Source organism: Cryptomeria japonica, chromosome 7, assembly GCF_030272615.1.
Source record: "Cryptomeria japonica chromosome 7, Sugi_1.0, whole genome shotgun sequence".
Lineage (NCBI taxonomy): Eukaryota > Viridiplantae > Streptophyta > Pinopsida > Cupressales > Cupressaceae > Cryptomeria > Cryptomeria japonica.
The window spans coordinates 753,425,961-753,434,575 of record NC_081411.1 but is presented as its reverse complement, the minus strand read 5'-3'; positions in this window follow the sequence as shown (position 1 = coordinate 753,434,575).

Sequence of the window (8,615 nt, the reverse complement as noted above, 5' to 3'; positions counted from 1 at the left end):
TCCATGTTTTATTGTTATATTTTCGCAGCTGAAAGGTTTGACATCCACCCCGAAGTATGCTACACTACTAAGTTCAATGGCGAATCCAACTTTGTGATCCCCGCTTGGTAGGTTATCCCTTAATTCCAAAAAGTCAATGATGGCCTCATCATTTTGGAAGAAGTCAAGACATGGGGGATTTGGTTGGTTCCATTCGATGAGTTCAGGGTGGATAATGGGCATTACTTCATCGATTAGGTTAAGTGCGTTAGATGTATCAGTGAGGGTTAAGATGTTATGGTGAAGGTCGTTAATGGTACTCTCCCTGTCAGAATCAGGCGTAGGATGAGACGTAGGGTCTGTGGAAGATGTTTCCAGTTTAGGAACCCAAGTGTTCTTTATCTGTGCTTCTCCGTAAATAGGGATGTCTTTGCGTGGTGGAGGTGGTGATGTATCTTCCTCATCTGAAGTGTTAAGCTGTACAGAATCAAATTCCCACTCATGTGAGTCGGTCTCTGAGTCACTTTCCAGCATCTGATTACTATACCATACTGGGATGTCTTTTGAGTTAAATACTGCAGGTGTGATTGGTTGATGTACCTTTGTAGTGATTGGTGCTGCAGGAAGGTTGACAGGGATAAAAGAATTTGGTATGGGGAGTATCGGTAATATTGACTTAGTTACTTCTGCTGGAACTGCTGGTGCTATAGGTGCTACTGCGGGTTCTGATACAGTTGCTGCTGCTAATGGTGCTGCTGATGGGATTATAGGTTCGTTTGGTGGAATGAGTGGCTTCAGTGATGGTTGTACTAGGATTTTGAGCCTCGATGGGGCAGTTGTGATGGTGCTTGATGCTGCTTTGATAATGAAAGGTGTCCTTTTTGCAGTAGGATGACATAATGGTTTGCTGGGTTTGCCTTTGAACTTGAGTTTAGGAAAGATCTCTTTTTCAAAGCCTAGGCCTGTATTACCTTTGGGCTTGAATTCCGGCAGTAGAGGTTCATTTCGTCCTTGTTTGCAATATCCCAAAGCACTCTGACCATCATACCCCATTCTTTGCATAATGAGGAGACCTTTGCCATACTGAGCTGTAGGAAGTTTAACTTTCGGTATATCAGTGGTGATGGGATCTTTATAGATCTAGTCTGCTAAGTCCTCATCTTGGGTTTCTTCTTCTTGACTCTTTCCAAGGATGAAAGGTGTCAAAGCACATGCTGGCGTGACTAGTGGTTGCTGGAGTAACTGTTGTGGTTTACCATGGGTTCTAGGAAAAATGGGCATTTGTCCCACACAAAAGAGTTGACTCAAGTTGTATTCCCCAGGACCTTCCTCTGCTATTTTCATTTTAAGCTTTTCTTGCTTTGGTATAGTGGTGTTTGAACTGGCAAGAGAGGCGGGACTTATATATGATGTGGAAGAAATGGCTTCTCTATTATTAGGAATGGTAATCTCTGGTTGATGGCTGATATTATGGCAATATGCAAAGGGATTTGCATCGCCCAGTATTGTGATCTCTACACTGTTATGTGGGAACTTGATACATTGAGGGTAGGTAGATGGAATGGCTTGCATGGAATGTATCCAGGGTCTCCCTAACAATAGATTATATGGCAAAGGAAGGTCCAGAACCTGACAGATGATGTGCTTTACCATAGGGCCCACTCGAATTGGTAGTACCACAGCTCCTTTGGATGAATGCTCTGCATCGTCATAGGCTTTGATTGTGATCTTCTTACGAGGATCCATTGATTCTACTGCATATCCCAATGCTGTGACCAACTGTAGTGTACAAATATTTAGGCCTGCTCCATTATCGATCAAGACTCGCTTGATCCTATGCTGGTTAATAAATCCTTCAATGTGGAGCGAAGCGTTATGAGGTTGCTGGAAGGAAGAGTTGTCACTTTTGGAAAAAGTGAGACAAGTTGATGACTTTAGACTACCAACCATGGCTTGAAATTGGTCTATATTCAGATTTGTAGGGACTGACGCCTCTTGGAGTGCTTGATCCAAGATAGTTTTATGAGAGGGTGATAGGCGCAATATCTCTAAAATGGATATAAGCGCAGGGGTTTTGTCTAATTGTTCCACAAGATTGTACTACTTTTGGATGGAGGTGGTGCCTTGTGGAGCTGCCTTTATGGTGACCTTGCCACGTCGTGTAACAACATTGCAATTTGAGTTGGGATTTTTAAAGGTTATAGTTGCAACTTGTTCACTAGCATCATACAGATGATTTACAGTGTAATTATACGCAGCCTGTGTATAATCCGTGGTATCAGTGCCTCACCTGGAAGTGGAAGGACCCCTTTGATCTTGTGATGGAAGTGGATTTTTGAACATTAGATGATCATTATTTGTTGTTTTTGGGTCATGTCCTTCAATTTCAATTTCTCCTCGGTCAATAAGATCCTGAATAAGATCTTTTAATCGGTGACAATTACTTGTCTTGTGTCCTCTTCCTTGATGGAATTCACAGTGTTCAGTATCTCTCCACCATGCCGGTTTGACCTGAGGCTCATAGTTTGATAGTTTAGGTAGAGTGACCAAATTTTGAGAAATGAGTTGTCGCAATACTGTTTCAATGGGTTCCCCTAAGGGAGTGTATGTTCATTTTTGTTTTTACTGACAAGGTCTAGGTTCATCATGAGATGTGATGCGACCTTGATTGGAAGGAACATTTGTGTTATTCTAAGGTGGAGGATTTTGTCCTGCAAACCGAACCACAGGTTGTGCATTCTGGATAGTCCGGGCATCCACAACCCCATCATTGATGATATTCTTGTTTTTATTCCAGAAGTTTGGTTTATCACTATTGAAACATGGGCGAGGACCATCTTTTGGTTTATTAAAGATTTTGATGAGTCCTTTCTTGATAAGTGCCCTTTCACACTTCAAACCCTTGGTGATCATATCATTAAAAGAGTCTGTGTCTTTGACATCCAAGTGAAATTCCATTTCTTCGTTTAAGTTGGAAATGAATATTTCCACTAGTTCTCATTCAAGTAACTGAAGAGAATGTCTGCTAGACATTTGGCGCCATCATTGCAGGAATACTGAGAATAGTTCACCTGGTTTTTGTTTAGTGTTGCACAGATCAACCATGGTAATGTCACGTTCAATGTTATGAGAGTAATGAGCTAGAAACTTCTGGATGAGTTCCTCGAATGTTCTAATGCCACCTGGTAGTCGAGAAAACCATGATGTGGTTGTTCCTCCCAAGCTTTGGGGAAAAAGGCGCATTAGGTAGGTGTCTTCATATGCCACTTCGAGACAAGCAGAATGAAATTCTCTGACATGATCATGGGGATCTCCCTTTCCCTTATATTTTTTGAATTTGAGTGTTTCGAATCCTTGTGGAAAGGGTGGCATATAAAGATTCCTATCAAAAGGATAGGGACAGATGTCATTGAGTGAGAATTGGTTAGTTTTGACACCACTATGAAGTTGTTGGGCGAGATTCTCGACTTGTTGTCGCAACATCTCCATTTCAGTTGGAGGAGGAGGTGGTGGGTTACCTAGAGGAATGTTATATCTGATGGGATCTCTACCTCTTTCCTCTTCATGGCGACTTTGTCTTTCTGATGCTTGTCTTAATTGGGCAAGATTGAAGTCAGAGGGGAGTTTGGCTCCTTCTTGAGCAAGTTTTAAGAAGTGAGCATCCGCATTTCTCCTGAGTATTTCGTCAAACAGTTTGTTAAAGAGAGGGTTATGCTAAGCCCTTTCTATTGTTGCAGGAGTACGAGTACTTGGGTTTTTGTCATTCGCATTTCCTCCAAGTGCTTCTTGGAATTCATTGAGATTTTCGTCTTCTTCTTCTTCTATTTCTATTTCTCATTGCCTTGACTGTGATCGGGTTTGAGCAATTTTGTTTATGAGTCTTTGTTGAAGTTGAGTGAAAATGATGATGAGTTGTTGATGAAATGAAAGATTGATGGTTGGTGAATGGTATTGCATGTAGATCTCTAGCACTTTTAAGGTAGATGTAACCGAAATTCCTTCTTTGAATTGCTTGTTTGTTTGATAAGATTTGGATGTGATAAGGTGTAGAGAAATCTGAGATGTGTTACAGATTTAACTACCTAGTAATGAGAGGATTCACTCATGAACTAGTTTTAACCTGCGTAGATGTGTCTCTTAGGATGAGCTTATCCTAGATGTAGAAACAATCTAAAAAGTGATGTGAAGTTTGATTCAAGCAATATCCAAAAGAGAACTTGGGACAAGAACCTCTTAATGTTTTGAGAGTTGGAAATGGATTGATGATGAAATGATGATGTATGAGCAAGATGATGGATGAAATGTTTTCAACTTCAATAAAAGCTTTGTGTTACAAATGGGACAAACTCTACCTCTTCCCTTTCAGGTGTTGATGATATTTCTCGAGCTGTGACGTAGGTGATACAGACGTTTGGGAAAAAGTTGGGATTAATCTTACCTCCTTGGTTTTTGTGATAACTTAGAGCTCTATATTGCATAAAAGCTCTGCAGTTCAATGATTCTGAATCAAATTCGTTTGTTTTGCCTTGAAGGTAGAGACGCATGTGACGCAGAAAAACTCTATGGGAGACAAAGATTTGTCTATTGATATAGAAGAATTTCCTACTTTTGATCAAAGCCTTTGAGGTTAATGGTCTTCTTTTCAAGTTGATATTCTGATGACGCTTCTTCTTTTGCAAGATGTGAAGAATGGTCATAAAATTTTGACTCTTTGTTGTTTGCACTTTGTTTTTGATGTGTTTGGTTGTTTTGTAAGATGTTGGATGAATACTTTGTTTTTGGGATTGATTTTCTGATTTGATGTTTTTTTTTTACAAGAAAATAAAGCAAGCACACAAACACAAGAATGTTGCCTCAAAGGCACAAATGAGTATGGGTCTAGATTAACCCAATCCTTGGATTTGTATATGACCCTTCCTTTTAAATGTATTTTAAGGTGTATTTCCAAAGCCTGAAGTCGGCTCAAATTGCACTTGGTCTTTAAAACGAACACACTTCAAACACTTTTTATCCCTAAGGTCAAATGGCTAGTTGTGATAAATTTAGCCCACATCTTGATATTTCTTCGACTTTGGTACTACATACCTTATGAATCCCGCCGTGGCAGGTAAGGATGTGCTATACTAAGTCTTGCACGAGCATAACAAATAGATGATCCCTATGATGGGGGAGTCACCACTTTTATCAAGCCACAAGTGACTTTTCAAAAAGCTATGTTTCTACTCAAGGAAATATGTATGGTGAGTATCTTGGGAGCAAAACCATCTATGCTCTTGCACTAAATTATATCACAAATATTCTCAATCAATAGAACGGGTGGGATACTACTTAAAGGTGTTTAGTCATGTTCGATGTTTTTGGACATAAGTTCATTCTGCAGTGACTCACTTAAGAGCCTTGTAATTGGTGGTGGGGCCCATTTGTCCTTTCGGCCAGTTACACTGTAGGAACAGCTATACCCAAGGCTACAACTTTCGCTCTCACCTAATTTCTATAGCGGCTCGAAGGATTTACCGCTCAAGGTCATTCCCAAGAGTATCGATCCCTTGGCAAGCCTCTCTTAAAAAGATAAAATTTGAGTGTTACTAACACTTTTCTCTTGCACCTAGGACCACGAAAGCCAAGGGAGAGGATAGTGTGTGTTAGAAGTAGGACCACTCGACTGACTTTTTGCACAAGTGTGCCAAGCACGAAAGACACTTGTTCTTTTTAACCCACCATTGCAATGTGATCTAACTATTTGGAGATGTTGCTCCAACAGCCATGGTGTTCTTTTTAACTTCAAAGGCAATGTGTTTTGTAATCTAGAATTTGGAAATCCTAGTCAACTTAATGAAATACACGTTTGCTTGAAGTAAAATTTGTTTGCAAAAATCAAAACAAATGGATTGTGTATTTTATGTGCACCAAATTTGAAAGTGTGGATTGTAAATCTTTTTAGTTTGATGCAAGGAAATCAAATTTGTTTGTTGATTTTAAGCACCAAAAGACAAGTGATCCTAACTAGAAAGCAATGGAATTTTGTTTGTGTTCAAGTTTTAATGCACCAAAGGAAAATTTGTGATTTTTAATGGTGCATTTTAACCTGTACAAACAACAATGTGTTAGTAAAATCGATGTCCAAGGGGGGCTTCCACAAGCCTAAAATCTTCATTTTTTTGGTTACAAGGCAATTTTTACGACATTTTGTTACAATAGCGCTAGTCTACGTTTGAATAGAAGCGCTATTTAACACAGAAGCGCTGAAAGAAGGGGAAAGACATAAAAGTCAAAAGCACTAAAAGAGGGTCAATAGCACCAAAACAAGTCCAAACGCGCCAAAACAAGTCCAAAAGCGCTGAAATTTTGACAATAGTGCTATTGTAAAAACAATAGCGCTAAAAGAATAAGTGTCAGTAGCGCTAGAACGTGTTCAATAGCGCCAAAACGCAACCTGTGTGACATTTTCAACATTTAGACATGTTAGTTTGCTAAACAGATGATATTTTTTTGGTGTTTCGATTCATGTCGGGTTCACCAAATGATGCCCTGCAAAATGGACAAGGTTAGTCTAAGAGACAAACAACACAAGACATACAAGAAAATCATTAGTGTTATTTAATCAAAGACTAATCTAAATAGGCATACCAAGAGAGACACTAAAAACATGAAAGCATATTTAACTAAATAAGCAAATATGATGAGGCATCTCCAAATACCTCCTAACATGCTCTTAGCTCCTTCTCCCTTGTTCCTCTCCTCTACAAGTTCCAAAATAGTGTAGCTCTCAGCAGCTTTTTGCACTATGGATGCTTATGGAGGATTGAGATTGTAGTATTGTGCTCCAAATCTGAAATGAAAAGCTAATACTAAGCTCTTGATACTAAAATGATTGATTTTATCCAAAATGATAATATATGAGTTAATTATGCTAAAATGCTCTCTTAAAATGCCTATAGCTTAAATGCATACAAGTTTTCAGGATCTGGATTATGAAGGAATGAGCTCTATTTATAGGAAAAATGGAGCAATGGATGATTGAGATTGAGCAATCTCAACAAGGGTCAGGATTGAATGATTTCAAATCCATGTGAGGGCTTTCAACCCAATCCCAGGATGACAAGTGTCAATGTGAGATAGGCTGAGAGGGGAGGGAATAAGCATTAAATGTTTGACATGACTTTGGAAGTTAAAGTCAAGGTTGGTTGAATGAATAAACTCTTTATTCAAAGAATAAAGCTTTTATCTAATGGATAAATTCTTGTGCAAATGTGAAATGGATAAATATGGTCAAAACAATAAATGTTTGGGGGGACAATTTTGAAATAACCATAAATGGTTATGTAAGAGCCATTAGTGGTCTTGGAAGACTTTGGGGGTTAATTTGTTGAACACACAAAGCATTAAATGCTTTTCAAAGACTTTTGAAATCTTTGAGAAGTGACTTCATTTTGCTTAGGAATGTGACAATAATTAGGGGATGGATTAGGCTAATTAGGAAAGGGTTTAGATTTTGCAAGTGGATTTGGTGGGTGAGGGAAAATAGGATTTTGTTAAAATAAAAATTCATTTATTTCAATAAATGTGGGCAAGTTGCATTTGTAGGAAAATACAAGTGGGGGGGGATAATGATTTAAATAAATGTTTTATTTAATTTATTTAAAAGAGGAAAAGGGGATTTTATTAAATAAATAGCTTTTATTTATTTAATTGATTGGAATTTGATTTAATGAATTAATTAAAATAAATTGAATAATTTATTTAATTAATAGAAGAATGTTTGGGGATGAATTAATTAAATATTAATTTAATTAACTGGTGGCTAGTGGATTTTTAATCAAATAAATAGCGAATATTTATTTAGTTAAGCTGGATAGATTTGTGTGACTACAGTAAGTACTGGAGTCTACACATTAAACAGGATACTTGTAAAGAAAGGCAACAATAAGACACCTTATGAGCTATGGTATGGTAAAAGTCCTTGTGTTAGTTATTTCAAAATCTTTGGAAGTCAATGTTTTATTAAAAATGATAACTACACTAGAAAGTTTGATGCAAAATCTGATGAAGGAATATTTCTTGGTTATTCTTCTAAAAGCAAAACATATAAATGCTATAATAAGAGAACTAAGAAAATAGTTGAAAGTGTTAATATGAAGGTGGATGATTTGTCAAATAAATACGAAGAATCTTGCAGGCTTGAACCTGAAAAAGATGATAATGAAGAAAGACTGGTGATTTTTGAACCAGAATCACTGAATAATGATCAACCAGCAAATGAAGTATTAGGTTCTCAATCGATAAGCGAGGACAGTAAAGAAGAAAGTAGTGAATCGACTAATGAATCAGATGCAGAACCAACATGGACTATACCTAGATATGTGAGATTAAATCACTCTCAAGACCAAATAATTGGTGATAAGAATGCAAGTGTGCAGACCAGGAGGAAGATTAGAGAAAATTATTGTTTTATCTCTACAATGGAACCCAAGATAGTTAAGGAAGCACTCAAAAACCTAGGTGAAAGCAATGAATGAGGAATTAGATCAAATAGAGAAAAAACAGAGTCACTTGTTCCTAGACCGGAGGACAAGAATATGATGGGAACTAAATGGGTCTTTAGGAATAAGCTAAATGAAGATGGAAAAGTGGTAAGA